This window comes from Leucoraja erinacea, chromosome 8 (genome assembly GCF_028641065.1).
Source record: "Leucoraja erinacea ecotype New England chromosome 8, Leri_hhj_1, whole genome shotgun sequence".
Lineage (NCBI taxonomy): Eukaryota > Metazoa > Chordata > Chondrichthyes > Rajiformes > Rajidae > Leucoraja > Leucoraja erinaceus.
This window is the reverse complement of record NC_073384.1, coordinates 24,057,693-24,074,800: the sequence shown is the minus strand read 5'-3', so window position 1 is coordinate 24,074,800 and position 17,108 is coordinate 24,057,693. Positions and strand designations below refer to the sequence as shown.

General features: G+C 44.3%; 1 protein-coding gene across 2 annotated transcripts in view; it reads left to right on the top strand.

Annotated features, from left to right (window-relative positions):
- Nucleotides 1–17,108, top strand: part of wdr27 (WD repeat domain 27) — a 398,117-nt gene that overhangs the window by 232,277 nt on the left and 148,732 nt on the right. The window lies entirely within an intron of this gene.

Sequence of the window (17,108 nt, the reverse complement as noted above, 5' to 3'; positions counted from 1 at the left end):
CAGTAGATCTTCCCAATTAGAGAGAACGTACAAAATCTGCATGAACAGTACCCAGATCGTAGAAGTTGTGAAGCGGCAACATCAACTGCTGCACCGATGCGCTGTCTCTCATTAACTTTCTCCACTACACCGATGATTGATTCCCGGGTACCTCCAGCACCTTCATCAACTCTACCGTGAACTTCCACCCTGACCTTAAATTCACGGACTACCTATGACGCCTCTCTCCCCTTTCGCAATCTCTTTGTATCCACCAGAGAGGACAGGTTGTCTATTGTAAACCTACTTCTGACAATTATCTATACTACATCTCCCCCCCACCCTGTCTCTTGCAGGAATGCATTTCTCTCTCTCCGCTGCATCTCCTTCTAACATGAGATTTTTCATTCAAGTATATCCAAAATGTCCTCTTTCTCTAGTAAATAAGTTGTTCTCTTCCTGCTGCTCCTCCCTCTGCGGTCTCTTCTGTGTCTGTAGTTCTGATCTTGCTTTTCCTCCCCCGACGGAACAAAAATGGAGTTCTCCTGGTCCTTATCTTTAACCCCATCAAAGTCTGCATCAACACATCATTCCCTGAATTTTCTGCCAACTTCTTGTAATTCCACCACCAGTCATATCTTCTCATCCCCACCCCTTTCCGCTTTCCATAGAGACCACTCCCTCCACAAGTTGGTGTACTCACCCCTTCCCAGCCAAACTACTCCCTCCCTTGCAACTGCAGGAGATATACACTTGTCACTCCACCTCCCTCAATTCTATTGAAAAACCCCAGCAGTCCTTTCAGGTGAGACATGGTTAACATGCACTTCCTCTAGCCTATTGCATTTCATGCTCCTGCTGTGGCCTCCTTTACATCGGTGAGACCAAACATAGACTGGGCAACCGACTTGCAAACACTTGCTCTATGTCTTCCAAGGTCTGCTGGGTCTCCTGGTTGCTAATCATTTTAACTCCCCTTGCAAATATTCAAGCTGACCTTTCTGTTCTGGGGATCCTCCATTACCAGAGTGAGGCCACAAACAAGCTAGAGGAATAATTCCTCATATTCCACTTGCCTAGCTTGCAACCCAATGGTTTGAATATTGAATTCTTCAATTTTAGTTGACATTCTCCCCAACATTTTTTTTCTTCCCCTCTTGTCCTTGTGCCCCATTAACTGCACATCCATTTTTCCTACTATCCCATCCCCTTTTCCCTTTCCCTTATAATCTCTTCCTCTGACTTCTCATTTCACTCCACTGCTCTCCTTATTTAACACCCTATTGTCTCCTTTTTATCTGTAGCCTTTCTCCACCCATCTGCCCATAAAATGCCCCCGTCACATGTATCCACCTATTGCTTGCTGGGCTTTGTTCCATCCACACTTCTTTTCCAGATTGCTCCCCCCTACTAGTCAGTCTGAAAAAGGGTATGAAACTGATTCATGTCCTCCAGAGATGCTGTCTGATCCGCTGAGTTACTCGTGGACTTTTCTTTTTCTAAACCAGCATCTGCAGTTACTTTTGTCTCCACAAGACCATCTCTATGGTTTTAGAGTTGTCCTATTTCTAGCATAAATTTTCCACTGGTCTTAAAAACCAACACCATTCACAGTACTGCTGCAATGGTGGTTGGCACTCTGTCTATGTTCTTGTATTTCTGTCAGCAAGAGTTGGAATTGACCAACTGAGTTTGTTGCTGATCTACGTGGCAAGTATAAACTCATCTTTTGTGGACCTCTTTTATCAACAAAGTCATTTGAGCGTTTCTTAAATCCCTGGCATTTTGCAGCATTTTCAAAAAAAATTCAGAAGTCACACAAATAAGGTTTAAGACACAAACAGAAGTGAAACTCACATAACACTTTTAAACAGTTAAAAGTAGGTAATGAAATTCAAATCATTCATGTAAGTGGACTCCGTACGGGTGTTCAATAGCTGAGCACAGTTAATCCTACCGTGGTTTAACTTACTAAAATGGAACACATCGTATTTGTTTGAGTTGAATACCATCTGCCATTCCTTGGCCCATTTTCCCAGTTAACATATGACATAGAACATTGCCGCTCGGAACAGACCCTTCAGTCTCCCTTAAACTTTTCCCCTCTCACCTTAAAGCGATGCCCTCTAGTCGATATTTCCACCCTGGGAGAAGATTCTGACTGTTTAAGCCTCATAATTGTATATACTTCTATCATATCTCCCCTCAATCTCTGGCATTGCAAAGAAAACAATCCAAATCTACCCATCCTCTCCTTATAGCTAATACCCTCTAATCCAAGCAACATTCTGTAAATTGGTTTGCACCAATGAAGACAAGCATACCATATGCCTTCATCAACCTCACCACCACTTTTCATCCTGCACTCAAATTTACTTGGACCACCGCCGACACCTCCCTCACCTTTCTTCATCTCACAGTCTCCATCACATGAAATAGACTATTGACTGATGTCTATTACAAACCCACTGACTCCCACAACTATCTCAACTACTTCTTCCCACCCTGCTTCCTGCAAAGATTCTATCCCCTACGCCCAATTCCTCCATCTACACAGCATCTGCGCCCAAGATGAGGTGTTCCATACTACAACATCCGAGATGTCTTCATTCTTTAGGGAATGGGGGTTCCCCTCTGCAATTATAGATGAGGCCCTCACTCGTGTCTCCTCAGTACCCCGCAGCTCTGCCCTTGCTCCCCGTCCTCCTAGTCACAACAGAGACAGAGTCCCCCTAGTCCTTACCTTCCACCCCATCAGCCATCGCACACAACACATAATCCTCCGAAATTTCAACCACATTTTTCCATCTCTACCCCTTTCCTCCTTCCGCAGAGACTGTTCCCTCCACAACTCCCTGGTTAACTCATCCCTTCCCACCCAAAACACCCTCTCCCCAGGTACCTTCCCCTGCAATCGCAGAAGATGCAACACCTGTCGCTATACCTCCTCCCTCGACTCTGTCCAGAGACCCTGACAGTCCTTTCAGGTTAGACAGTGGTTCACTTGTACCTCCTCCAACCTCATCTACTTTATCCGTTGTTCAAGATGTGGAATCTTGTACATCGGCGAGTCCAAGCGTAGACTGGGCGATCGTTTCGTGGAACACCTTTGCTCAGCCCGCCTGAACCTACCTCATCTCCTGGTTGCTGGATATTTTAATTCTCCTTCCCATTCCTACACAGACCTTTCTGGCCTCGGTCTCCTCCATTGTCAGAGTGAGGCTAAACGCAAATTGGAGGAACAGCATCTCATATTTTGCTTGGGCAGCTTACAGCCCAGTGGTATGAATATTGATTTCTCTCACTTCAGGTAACCCTGGCATTCCCTCTCTCTCTATCCCTCCCCCACCCAAGTCGCACTAGCTTCTCATTTTCACCCTGTAAACAACTTACAATGGCCTGTTGCCTTTATCATCGTTACTTTTTTGCATATCTTTCATTCATTGTTCTTTATCTCTCCACATCACCGTCTATATCCCTCGTTTCCCTTATCCCTAACCAGTTGAAAGAAGGTTCTCGACCTGAAACATCACCCACTCCTTCTCTCCAGAGATGCTACCTGCCCCGCTTTTTGTGTCTATCTTCGGTTTATACCATATGCCTTTTTTACCAACTATCTACTTGTGTTGCTCCTTTCAGGGGTGTATAGACTTGGACCCAAGATCCCTCTGTTCATCAATGCCGTAATGGCCATACCATTAATTGTATATTTTCCCATCACATTCAACCTCCCAAAGTTAAAGAACGTGTTGAAATCTTAAATAACCTTTTTCACTATCCACTATACCACCAATATTGGTGTCACACACAAATGTAACAACTATGCCAACTACATTTTTATCCAAATAGTTAATATAGATGACAAACAACAGCACTTGCACTGATCTCTACTGGTCACAGGTCCCCAATCTGAAAACAACCTCTGACTCCTATCATCAAGCTAATTTTGTGTCCTGTATAATGTGGCCTGGACTTTTTAAAATCTAATCGAACTTGAATCACCCAGACACATGGGCTGTATCTAATTCTTTCCTGATAACAAAGGTTAGCTTTATTTTAATGGCATCCACCATGAAAAGATGCAATAGCAAAATACAATGCAAAGTAAATGTCTCTGCTAGCAACTTACTCAGCTCTCTGCCTTTTCTTTGCCAAGTAGTGCTGGTTTGTCATGACTTTCTTCCATCTTGAACTTCTTTAACAATTTGTCCCAATATTCCAGCTGGATGGTGGTAAAACTACAATCCCATTTTATTTGAAGTAATTTTGACCTTGTTCTGGTCAACAACATAATCATTCACAGTTTTGAAGACGATCATAACTTTCTGCAAATGTTGTTTTACAGAGAATTAAGTAGTTACCCATTTAATGTATCATTATACCTTCCACCTGATAAAAGCTAATTTACATTGTAGAGCAAGGCAAAATGACTCTCTCTGTTTCATTTTAAGGTAAAACAAAGGATTCACATTAATGTTATTGCTAGTTTTAAACTTATTTCCTATTAAGGCAGGGGTTTCAAGGCTGCAAAGGTGGCCAAATTTGAATCCTAAAATGAAGATGCATGATTTTCACAAGCTCAAATTGTCCACTTCATACTGTATAAAGTTAGATTGAACCCTGCAAATTATTATGTTTTGTTCAATATGTTGCAGTATGTAATGTTTCAACTTTATGTGAAATTTTTGTTCCAATTCCATGGAGCTAAACTTCCCTGTCAGTGCATTCCCAACCATTGAAGAATGATAGCAGTCGCGGTACAGCATTGTAATGAGTAACACTGAAACTGCATGGAAAAATGTAAAGGCCCCCATTTGATGTTCACCAGATCTCCTTCCTGACTACATTTGAATACTTTCATGGTTCAATCCAGAATGGATCCGTAAATTTGAACAAACATGTGGTTAGAATGACTCATCAGATCACCACCTCCATTGGCATATTGTCACAAAGCCAGGAACTACACACAACCAGATCTATCAGTACAGCCCTTCAAACCTTGATTGATGATATTCAAGTAATGAATGGAAAATAAGAAATCAGTCACACTTCATGGAGAAATTGAAGCATTTTTGCTGAGGGAATTTGCAGTGAAAGAATCTCAATGTCAAGCTATATTTGCAGGCATGCACTAAACGCTGGAAAAAGAGTGTAAAGTAGATTCTCGGTTAAATACACATGCACATTTAATCAATAATTTGTAGGTTAAGTTGGGATAGGCCATCTTATTTGAAAGGCTAATTATTAACAATTTAATTTACCAAATAATTGCAAATTAACCTGCAATCCACATTGTTTTAGCTTTGAACTTCCATAAAAAGTTAATTAATCTTACAAGCAATTAATCTCACAACCATTAAAGCTTCTCTACTTCTAGCCATCTAGGCACTCTGGGTTTGCTTCAGTGCAATTCCATCTTCTACCCAGGATCTGAACTACCTCTCTAAAACAGGGTAAATAATTAATCCAAATTTTGATGAGAATGTACACAATTTGTAAGTGTAGATGACACCAAAATTGATGGTGTGGTGGACAGCGAAGAAGGTTGGCTAAGGTTACAACTTGATCCAAAACTGGGAACGTAGGCAAAGGAATGGCAGGTGGAAATTAACACAGACAAATGTGAATTGTTGTACTTTGGAAAGTTTAACCAGGGCAGGACTTACGTAGTAAATGATAGAGTACTCGGGAGTGCTGTAGAACAGAGGGGTACATATTCAGTGCCTTGAATGTGGCATCACCGATAGATAAACTGATGAAGAAGGCATCTGGCATCCTTGTCTTCATTGGGTAGGGCAATGACTACAAGAATTGGGATGAAATTTTACAGTTGCACATGGCAGTGTTGAATCGACACCTAGAATATTGCATGTAGTTCTGGACACCATTCTCTAGGAAGGAGATGATTACACTAGAGAGGATGCAGAAGAGACCCTGAAGGATATTGTGAGACTGGAGGGCTTGAGTTATCAGAACAGGGACTGTTTTCACTTGAACAAAATGGGCTGAGGTGTGATCTTATTGTTATTTATAAAATCATTATGGGCCTGTCCCAATTAGGCTACTTTTTAGGCAACTGCAGGAGACTATGCAGTCTCCACTTGGCCGCCACATGTTCGCAGGTGGTTGCTGGGGAGTCGCATTCATGGCCGTGAGGAGTTCCTGCATTCTGGGAACTGGTCACGGCCTCATTATGGTCGCCGTGAATTTTTCAACCTGTATGAAAATTAGTGGCGACTAGAATGAAACCGCCATGGAGAGTAGCGAGAATTCTCGAGCCGTGGGTGGGTCGCCAGGAGGTCCTAATGGGTTGCCAGGGGGTCGTAGGTTCTCGGAGGTTCTCGTAGGGTCTAGCCGATGCTGACCAGTGAATTTCATTGGCTCATTGGGAAAAAAAAGTAAGCAGTAGTTTTCATAATCAAGGATAACCGACCGGTAATGTTAAGTGTCCGTCGAGCTTCACAGCCGTGTATCTCTGGCTTCTTAAAAGTGGGCTCCATTCCTTTTCCCCCCTTCTCCTCCCCTCTTTTAAGGACTTACTGTACACTGTGCTTTAGCCGTGTTTTTACAGCACCAACCTTCCTGTTCATTGCGGTGTGTGTCTGCTTCACCTTGGCTTTGCAACATGTTAATTTTTTAGACAGCGCTACCCCCCGCTTGCCCAGTCCCCCGCCTGCATAACGGCTGATGAAGGAAGTGATGTGTTTGTGTGTGTGTTCCACTCTGACAGTCGCAGTTCCAGTTGCCGATTTTTCAGGCGACTGCTGGCAATTTGACAGTCACCGGCAGTCTGCTGAAATATCGCCTAATGGCTAGTTTTCACGGGGCGACTTGACGCAAGATGTAGCCAGAGTGGAGTGGTTTTTTTCACCCGAGCTCTTTAATGAGTTGAAGAATAATCTGTGTTTTTTTAGACAAATGTTGTTTGGTGTGATGCACCTTCTCTCAATATGTGCAAGAAGTCGTCTTTTTATTTTGTCAAATGTGAATAAAGACTGTGTCTCACATTGACCGTGATGATTGTGTTATTTTATGATCTACTGAGAGGTGAAACTTTCAGTCTGAAGAAGGCTCTCGACCCGAAACGCCACCCGTTCCTTCTCTCCAGAGATGCTGCCTGTCCCGCTGAGTTGCTCCAAGCAACTGGTGTCTTATCTTCAAAGGACTGACCAGGACTGCCTCTCTCTCTCTCTCTCTCTCTCTCTCCTCTCTCTCTCTCTCTCTCTCTCTCTCTCTCTCTCTCTCCCTCCCTCCCTCTCATACAGGCATGACTGGAGGAACTCCGCGGGCCAGGCAGCATTTACGGAGGGAAATGGACAGGCGACCCATTCTTCAGGCTGCCTTATGTCTCTCTCTCCCCCCAACTCCCACCCACACACACGAATGCTGGAGAAACTCAGCGGGTGCAGCGGGGCCGAAACGTTGTCTATTTCCTTCGTTCCATAGATGCTGCTGCACCCGCGGAGTTTCTCCAGCATTCGCGTGTGTGGGTGGGAGTTGGGGGGGGAGAGAGACAGGGTCACTGAAACAGGCAGGTGAGATTTCGCATCCACCTTGTGTGTGTGCCTCTCTCTCTCTCTCTCTCTCTCTCTCCCCTCCCTCACTCTCACACAGGCATGAATGGAGGAACTCCGCGGGCCAGGCAGCATTTACGGAGGGAAATGGACAGGCGACCCATTCTTCAGGCTGCCTTATGTCTCTCTCTCCCCCCCCCCCCCCCCAACTCCCACCCACATACGCGAATGCTGGAGAAACTCCGCGGGTGCAGCAGCATCTATGGAACGAAGGAAATAGACAACGTTTTGGCCCCGCTGCACCCGCTGAGTTTCTCCAGCATTCGTGTGTGTGGGTGGGAGTTGGGGTGAGGGGGGGGGGGGGGGGGAGGGACATAAGGCAGCCTGAAGAATGGGTCGCCTGTCCATTTCCCTCCGTAAATGCTGCCTGGCCCGCGGAGTTCCTCCATTCATGCCTGTGTGAGAGTGAGGGAGGGAGAGAGAGAGAGAGAGAGAGAGAGGCACACACAAGGTGGATGCGAAATCTCACCTGCCTGTTTCAGTGACAGACACCCACCGCCAGTAAATGAAGACACCCCCATCTGTCTCCCCCTCCTCTCCCTCGACTCCCCCACCTTTCCCTCCCAACTCCAGTCCCGTCCCGACCCCCTGGGAAACTGAAGGTTTCCCGCTGTAATTAAAGAGTTCCCACGGTAGACTGTAAAACTGGGACCCTGGTTCTGGACTCCCCCAACATCGGGAACATTCTTCCTCCATCTAGCCTGTACAATCCTGTAGATACGATTAGACAGGTATCTAGTTATTTAATTCAATTAATGATTTCTATCGCCCAGCCTCTCATCTTTCAATCGGGTTCGGCCAGGAAGGAACTGCAGATGCTGGATTAAAACGAAGATAGACACAACATGTAGCTCAGCGGGACAAGCAGCATATCAGAAGGGTCTCGACCCGAAATGTCACCCATTCCTTCTCCCCAAAGATGCTGCCTGCCGTCGGACTCATTCTCTTTAAACCGGCATCTGCTGTTCCTTCCGACACATACACAAGAAATAAGCAACTTTTCGGGCTGAAACGTTGCCTATTTCCTTCGTTCCATAGATGCTGCTGCATCCGCTGAGTTTCTCCAGCATTTGTGTGTGTGGGGGAGTGGGAGTTGGGGGGGGGGGGGGGGGTGTAGAGAGATAAGGCAGCCTGAGGGAAGGCTCGCCTGTCAATTTCCCTCCGTAGATGCTGCCTGGCCCGCGGAGTTCCTCCAGTTAGAAACTGCTTTCGGACAAAAAGAGACACACTGACATTAATGAAATGCTTGTTAGCTAGTTTTATTAGATTTGTATGTAAATAGCAAACTGGCTGGATTCACTCTATCCAACTTCCGGGCTCACCGTTCGCAGGAGTTCCCCCAGTGACCGCAAGAGTTACTACGGATATCGCACTGGCCACTACGTTCATAAAATGTTGCAATGCTCAACCACAAGTGTACAAGTCACTCTTGGACAAATTCAAACATGTTTGAATTTTCTCCCGAGAACCCAAGTTACACGATTACCTGCCGTTAGCGCCACGGTGGTCCACGAATGCCGTACTGTTATCGCACGAGGTTCCCACGATGTTAAACTCTGGTTACCTCTTGCGTCAAGTCGCCCCGTTAAAAGGGGGTTTAAGAGGGACAGGCCCATCAGGGGCATAGATAAGATGAATGCTCTCACTCTTTTTCCCAGGCTAGGGGAGTCTAAATGTAGATAGCATAGTTTTATAGTGAGAGGGGAAAGATTTAAAGGCAACCTAGGGGGAAAGTGTTTTTCACAGATGAATGCAGAATTGGGCATAACTACGGAGTTTAAAAGACATTTGGACAGGTTCATGGATAGGAAATGTTTTGAAGCATAAGGACCAAATGCAACCAAATGGGATTTGCTCAGGAAGTCACCTTGGTAGGCATGGACAGGTTTGGCCAAAGGGCAGGTTTGGCCAAAGGGCACAAAATGCTGGAGTAACTCAGTGGGTCAGGTAGCATCCCTGGAGAACATTAAATAGTTGATGTTTCAGTTTGGGACCCTTCCTCAGACTGATTGATCGTGTTTCCATGCTGTATATGAGTGTATTGATCGTGCTTCCAGGCTGTATATGTTTGCTCCACCTAGCCCTTACGGAGAAAAACTCTTCATAACCTCTTCGTCTTTCGTGAAGGCTAATCGGCCTGACAGGAATGAGGTTAAATACAAAATAAATCCCATAGAAGGAAAAATCTCCTAATTACTTTGATTCCTGGGGTTCTTGTTTCCTTGCTTCAGGCATCTCAGCAATCTAGCTGCAGTGAACATTTTTAATAGTTACTGACAGGATTGGAGCTGATCGGGAGGTAAGGTAGCATATTCAATTTTAAAAACCCCACTTCTACCCTGCTCTTGCTTGGCAGAGTAAGGTAAAACCTAACCTCACTCTTCCCAGACCCATGTAACCATTCAGCAATTTACACCAATTCAGTACTATCCTGCATTTTCCGTTGAGACCAGCACAGTATATCAATAAAATACCAACTTGGGTTTATGCCATCATACTTAGTAAAGAGTGACTGGCTAAGACCTTTTTAGGTCTGTAAAGGAGCACCCGGCATGTTTTCATACATGGTTTAATTTTCAAGCAAAGCCATGCATCTTGGCTCAATTCTTGACAGACAGCAATAGGAATCACAGCATCCATCACCTGGAGTTAGTGAAATAATGGGCAGTTGCAATGACAGTGAGAAAATTAAATCTGCATTCCAGGATACTGATGTGGCAAGGGAAAACCTGAGACCAAATATTCTTTCTGCATGTAAATTGGTTTTTAATGGCAATGATTTTGAGTTAATGAATCAAAAATGTGTTCTTATGTGCGAAAGCACATTTCTCCTCCTCATACTCTTGAGCCAACAAATATAGTGCTTTTTTATGTACTCAATTTTTCATTATAACATACTTTTCAGAGAAGGGAACTGTTTAATAAATGAAAAATGTCTGAAAACATCTGAAGTCATGGAGTAAAATACTCAACCATTCCAAATTAACAGCAAGAAAAGTTAGTGCCATTTTTAAACAAGTTTATATAGAGCTAATGATGAAGAAACAAAGCGGTTTTCTGCAGAATATATCAGTAAATGTGAAAAAAGCCATGAACTATTGTTGTATCACAACCTGAGGAGATCCCAAAATGTTTTGCAATCGTTTAAATACATTTGAAGTGCAGTTATTTTGTATAGTGGGAAATTAGTGTGTGATGTATTATATGCAGCATTTTCCAGTTTAATTATACATAATATACTTTCACAAACATATAACAAATATGAACACAAGGATACTGTTCCTCTTGCTGTGGTGTTGACTGTGTTAATTTCAGTCCACTAAACCCCTTTGCTCCGACTTCCATGACTGTCCCATCATACTTGCACGTCTAATCTTCCTGATCACCACAATTCATTGTGCCCTCACTGTTCCCACCTCTGAAATTATGTCCACTGTGCCTTGAGATGGTTAGAATCCACACTGACTTGGGAAGCAACCGTGCAGCTACTGGGAGGATGCGACAGAGGTGGATCATGCGGATGACTGCCCTTGACAGACGGGGAAGGTCTCTGTCAGATGTCTCCTTTCCTGGAAATGGTCATGTATGAAACATCTCAGAGGTTCCCTGGTCTATCCGTCTCCTCCATGATATGAGATCGTTAGATTATGGATGTGCAACTAACGTTTTTCATCAGTGTTTTGGGGTTTCAATGGGTCTGCTTCCACGGCCTTGTTCTTTTTGGGCGGAAATATGGTCATCTCAGCTTCATGAAAAAGCCCATACAGAAAATCTGACATAAAAATAGAAAATTATATAAACATTTAGCAGATTTCTGTGTGGTGTGATTCTAAAAGTCAGGTAAGATCTGAGGAAAGAGAAGTAATATCCATTTAAGAGGAAGGAAAAGAGAGAAAAACAAAATAGATTTCAGTAAGAGAGAAACATAGAAAATAGATGCAGGAGGAGGCCATTCGGTCCTTCGAGCCAGAGAGCCAGCACCGCCATTCATTGTGATCATGGCTGATCGTCCCCAATCAATAACCCGTGCCTGCCTTCTCCCCATATCCCTTGATTCCATTACCCCCTAGAGCTCTATCTAACTCTCTCTTAAATCCATCCAGTGACTTGGCCTCCGCTGCCCTCTGTGGCAGGGAATTCCATAAATTCACAACTCTTTGGGTGAAAAAGTTTTTTCTCACCTCAGTCTTAAATGGCTTGCCCTTCATTCTAAGACTGTGGCCCCTGGTTCTGGACTCGCCCAACATTGGGAACATTTTTCCTGCATCTAGCTTGTCCAGTCCTTTTATCATTTTATATGTTTCTATAAGATCCCCCTCATCCTTCTAAACTCCAAGCCTAGTCTTTTCAATCTTTCCTCATATGACAGTCCTGCCATCCCAGGGATCAATCTCATGAACCTACGCTGCACTGCCTCAATCTCAAGGATGTCCTTCCTCAAATTGGGAGACCAAAACGGGACACAATACTCCAGATGTGGTCTCACCAGAGCCCCATACAACTGCAGAAGAACCTCTTTACTCCTATACTGAAATCCTCTTGTTATGAAGGCCAACATTCCATTAGCTTTCTTCACTGCCTGCTGTACCTGCACGCCAACTATCCGTGACTGGTGTACAAGGATGCCCAGGTCCCGCTGCACCTCCCCCTTGCCTAACCTAACCCCATTGCGATAATACTCTGCTCCCTTGTTTTTGCCGCCAATGTGGGTAACCTCACATTTATCTATATTATACTGCATCTGCCACGCATCTGCCCATTCACTCAACCCGTCCAGGTCAACCTGCAACCTCCTAACATCGTCTTCACACTGCCAACCAGCTTTGTGTCATCTGCAAACTTGCTAGTGTTGCTCCTAATTCCCTCTTCCAAATCATTAATATATATGGTAAACAGTTGCGGCCCCAACACCAAGCCTTGCGGTACTCCACTCGCCACTGCCTGCCATTCTGAAAAGGACCCGTTCACTCCTACTCTTTGCTTCCTGCCTGCCAACCAATTTTCTATCCAAGTCAACGCCCTACCATGTGCTCTAATTTTAGTAACCAGTCTCCCGTGCGGGACCTTATCAAAGGCTTTCTGAAAGTCAAGATACACTACATTCACTGGCACCCCTTCATCCATTTTACTTGTCACATCCTCAAAAAATTCCAGAAGATTAGTCGAGCATGATTTCCCTTTCATAAATCCATGCTGACTTGGACTAATCCTTTTACTACTATCCAAATGCCCCATTATTACCTCTTTAATAATTGACTCCAGCATCTTTCCCACCACCGAAGTCAGGCTAACTGGTCTATAATTCCCCGTTTTCTCTCTCGCTCCTTTCTTGAAAAGTGGGATAACGTTAGCTAGCCTCCAATCCATAGGAACTGATCCTGAATTGATCGAACATTGGAAAATGATCACCAATGCGTCCACTATTTCTAGAGCCACCTCCCTGAGGATCCTGGGATGCAGACCATCAGGCCCAGGGGATTTATCATCCTTCAGTCCCATTAGCCTACCCAATAGTATTTCTCACCTAATGAAAAATTATTTCAGTACCTCTACCCTCTTAGATCCTCTGTCCTCCAGTATATCTGGGAGATTGTTTGTGTCTTCCTTAGTGAAGACAGATCCGAAGTATCCGTTCAACTCTTCTGCCATTTCCTTGTTACCCATAATAATTTCACCGGTGTCTTCCTTCAAGGGACCCAAATTTGACTTTGCTACTCTTTTTCCCTTAACATATCTAAAGAAGCTTTTACTGTCCTTCTTTATATTCCTGGCCAGCTTCCCTTCGTACTTCATCTTTTCAGCCTGTATTGCCCGTTTTGTTTCCTTCTGTTATCCTATTAAAGTTTCCCAATCCTCTGGCTTCCAGCTACTCTTTGCTGTGTTATACATCTTTTCTTTTAGTTTTATTCTTGTCTTGTCTTTTAGTCTTGTCAGCCACGGTTGCCTCCTACTCCCCTTAGAATCTTTCTTCCTTTTTGGAATGAAATGATCCTGCGTCTTCTGGATTATGCCCAGAAATTCCTGCCATTGCTGTTCCACCGCCATTCCTGCCAGAATCACTTTCCAGTCTACCTTGGCCAGCTCCTCTCCCATGCCTTCATAGACCCCTTTGTTCAACTGCATCACTGACATTTCCGATTTAACCTTCTTCTTTTCAAATTGCAGATTAAAACTAATCATATTATGGTCACTACCTCCAAGCGGTTCCTTTACCTCGAGTTCTCTTATCATATCTGGTTCATTGAACAACACTAAATCCAGAATTGCCTTTTCTCTGGTCGGCTCCATTACAAGCTGCTCTAAGAATCCATCTCGGAAGCATTCTACAAACTCTCTTTCTTGGGGTCCTGAACCAACCTGATTTTCCCAGCCTACCTGCATATTGAAAAACCCCATCAACACAGTGGCATTACCTTTGTTACATGCCAGTTTTAACTCCTGCTGCAATTTACACCCTACATCCGGCCTACTATTTGGGGGTCTGTAGATAACACCAATTAGTGTCTTCTTGCCTTTACAGTTCCTCAACTCAATCCACAGTGACTCTACCTCGTCAGTCCGTATGTCTTCCCTTGCAAGGGACTGAATTCAATCCCTCACCAGCAGAGCTACCCCCCCCCCCCCCCCTCCTCCTCCTCTGCCCACCTGCCTGTCCTTTCTATAGGATGTATAACCCTGAATATTAAGTTTCCAGGCCCGAATTGTTGTGTCGTGGACTTCTGTGTTTGTGCTTTTTTTATTTGTTATGACTAAGGAAAATCCATTTCGGTGTCTCTTATGAGACAATGACAATAAATTGAATCCAATCCAATCCAAATCCTCCTGCAGCCACGTCTCAGTAATCCCCACAATATCATAGCTACCAACCTCTAACTGAGCCTCAAGCTCATCTACTTTACTTCTTATACTTCGCGCATTCATATACAATACTTTTAATTCCTTGCGCATCTCACCTTTCACATCGATCCCTATTACACTTGGCCATACTTTCCTATCCCTTTGTGAGCTTTCTTTCCCGTTAATTCTGGGATCATTAACTATCCCTTTACTCTCTTTCCCTTTAACTCCGTCCTTGACTATCCCATTTGACACCCTTATTCAGTTTAAAACCATCCGTGTAGCAGTGGCAAACCTGCCTGCCAGAATGCTGGTCCCCCACCTGTTAAGGTGCAATCTGTCCCTTTTGTACAGTTCCCCCTCACTCCAAAACAGATCCCAGTGGTCTAAGAATCCAAATCCCTGCCCACCAGTTCCTCAACCACACATTCAGGTCCTCTATCTCCCTGTTCCTGCTCTCGCCAACACAAAGAACTGGAAGCAAAACCAGAGATAACCACCCTGGAGGTTCTGCTTTTCAGCATTTTTCCGAGCTCTCTAAAGCCCCACACACACATGAACGCCCCCCCCCCCCGATATTATATTAATATTATTAATTCGCTCCTTGAAAAATCAGAGAGATATTAATGTTTTTTTAAAAATTCACCATTCCCTCTGCTGCACCTGCTGGAGGGAAGGGGAGGGACTATAAAACCAGGAAGTGGTGTGCCTCACTTTGTCTCTGCAAGATGGATGAAGCCAAGGGCCACGTCTCTCTGAGCTCTGAATAACACTGAACAAATGCCTACACAACTATGAGTACCCTTAATGTGGTTTGAAAATGAAAATATGGTTTGTTTGTAGTAAAAAGGCACTGCCTGCAAATAGTTGTTTGGGTGCTTTGGCTTGAAGTTGAAAGGCACTACTTACTGCAAATGGTGGCTTGGGTGTTTGGCTTGAAGTTGAAAGGCACTACTTAGTGCAAATGGTGGCATGAAGTTGAAAGGCCCTACTTGCAGCAAATGGTGGCTTGGGCGCTTTGGCTTGAGGTTGAAAGGCACTACTTACTGCAAATGGTGGCTTGGGTGTTTTACTTGAAGTTGAATTGCACTATTTACTACAAATGGTGGCTTGGGAGCTTTGGCTTGAAGTTTAAAGAAATCACCATTCTCTCTGCTGCACCTGCTAGAGGGAGGGGGAGGGACTATAAAACCATGAAGTGGTGTGCCTCACTCATTCTCTGCAAGATGGATGAAGCCAAGGGTCACATCTCTATGAGCTCTGAATAACACTGAACAAATGTCTACACTACTGTGAGTACCCTTAATGTGGTTTGAAAATGAAAATATGGTTTGTTTGAAGTAAAAGGCACTACCTGCAAATGGTTGTTCGGGTGCTTTGGCATGAAGTTGAAATACACTGTAAATGGTGGCTTGGGTGCTTTGACTTGAAGTTGAAAGGTACTAATTACTGCAAATGGTGGCGGGTGCTTGGGCTTGAAGTTGAAAGGCACTACTGCAAATGCATTTACTTCCTGTTTGCACTGTTTATTGATTTAAGATAAAATGCTACCACATACAGCTGTGATTTTTGGCCATCTTACTCAGTCCCCCCTCCGCTGACCAGGTGCAGAGAATTCTTCCCATCAATGAAAAATAAAAGTGTTATTAGTGTTTAAAAAATGCTGAGACACTCTCTCCTGTCAATCACGCCCTGAAAGCCACACCTTTTCCAGGTGGAGGTGTTATAAAACCCAGAAGTGTGGGTGTGGCTCAGTCTCTGCATGATGGGGGAGGGAGAGGTCATGACTCTGTCTGAGCTGTGAATCAACTGAACACACTGAATGTCTACTGACCTGTGAGTTTGGTGTTTTGTGTGGTTTTATGGTGTTTTCACCCTGCATGAAATGGTATGAAGCTGCATTTGAATTTGGTGGCCATCGACCCTGCTTGAAATGGAATGAAACTACATTTGAATTTGGCGGCCTTGCATCCTGCTTGAAGTGGTATGAAACTGCACTGAATTTGGCGGCCTTGCACGCTGCTGAAAGTGGTATGAAACTGCACTTGAATTTGGTGGCCATGGATCCAACTTGAAGTGGTGTGAAACTGCACTTGAATTTGGTGACCTTGCACCCTGCTCATACTGATAAGAAACTGCACTTGAATGTGATGGCCTTGCACCCTGCTTGAAATGGTAGGAACATGGATTTGAATTTGGTGGTCTTGCATCCTGCTTGAAATGGAATTTCAAGGAATAGTCATGAGTCAACTGCCAGCCCACCAGCCATGAGTTAGCTGCCAGCAGATCAGGCTTGAGGGTCTGAGCTGCCACCCCAAGAACCCATACCAGCATTCCAGAAAGCCCCCCCCACTAGCCACCAATATTGGAATTGGTGGAGAGGTGGAATATTGCGTCAGGGGACCAGCCCTCCCGTGTGAACATGGGACCCAACGGGACCCACTTAGTCTAGTAATTAATCAAATTTTCAGTCGATGGGATTTTTGAAATCATGGGGTAAATCTCTACGTTTTCATATGCAAATTTTTCACTGTTACCACGTCACGTTTTCGAGGAGATGTGAATCAAATAAAAAGTTCAGGCAAGCAAGCAAGCAAACATCCAAGTCAACATCCAATTATATGATTTCAAAGAAATGAGCACTTCAACCAACCTGACAAAAGAACCGTGTCTTATTATAAAAAGGAAATTTCATGCAGATCTGATGTGCCTGTGTCT